Consider the following 1,128-nt stretch of genomic DNA (forward strand, 5'->3'; position numbering starts at 1 on the left):
GCACCAAAATGACTGGCCAGAGACCGTTGTCTCCTCATGTTCTAGTGAGTCAACACAAGACAAGGACATACTGGACAACTCATGTGACGACCAGTCCGATCGCCCGTCCCGATCCCCAGGTGCCCCAGGTTGTTGTGATGATGGTGCCGTTTTTGACAGACTGAACCGTCAGTGGGGCTGCTGGAGGAGCCTGAGGGCTAGCCTTCCTACTGACTATGGACCTAGGAAAATGGAGACCCCACCCTTAGACCTCTTGGGGTTACATGTAACTAAGACTTGAGGGACTGTTCCTGGAACCCCGAGGATTGCTATGTACATGTACCCCTTGGAACTAATAACCCTGATTTATGTGTGGAGTTTATATGCCACATATTGCCCATTAAAGGTGCAGGGTGTGAATCCAGCAACACAAAAAAGGTTAAGGCTGGGTTCACACCTAGGCGCATCGAATATGCGCGTTTGTCACGCTTTTTTACCGCGATTCGCTACCTGGGCTACCTGGCTGTAGGGCATTTTGCAGCGCGTTCCTACGCGCTGTAAAACGCCCATGTGGGAACCATGCCCATAGGCAATCATTGGATTTCACATGTTGAGCGTTTTACAGAGCGTAGGAACGCGCTGCAAAACGCCCAGCTGCGAACCAGGCCTTACCCTGCACTGAGACTCCCAATTAATGCGTTACAGTTTATTTGTCCCTTTGTTCTATTGTGTTAATGATGACATTAAGATAGCTGACTCTAGGAGTAGCTGACTCCGGGTGTAGATGAGTAGATTACCATATGATACACTCAGGAGATAATCCCATCACGTGTCTCCTCTCTCCCTATTCATTCATTAAGGCATCAGGGAGGGGGTGTCTGATTGCATGCTGTTCATGTCTGATTGCGTTATGTTTTTTTAGACTTCTAAAACTGTATATATACTGTTATTACAGCGCTATGAGCCCAAATATGAATTGATTGATTGGGTGGGTCTGTTCTGAGAGGGATTTGGTTTATGAATAACAGCCCTTCGTGTATAAAATACAAATTGGTAAACAGTGAATAAATAGAAAACTTAAAGTCACCCTATGACCAAACTGTGCAAACAATGCAAAAACGTGCAAAAATAAATAAATATATATATATA

Source organism: Nanorana parkeri, unplaced genomic scaffold (genome assembly GCF_000935625.1).
Source record: "Nanorana parkeri isolate BGI_ZX_2015 unplaced genomic scaffold, ASM93562v1 scaffold2106, whole genome shotgun sequence".
NCBI lineage: Eukaryota > Metazoa > Chordata > Amphibia > Anura > Dicroglossidae > Nanorana > Nanorana parkeri.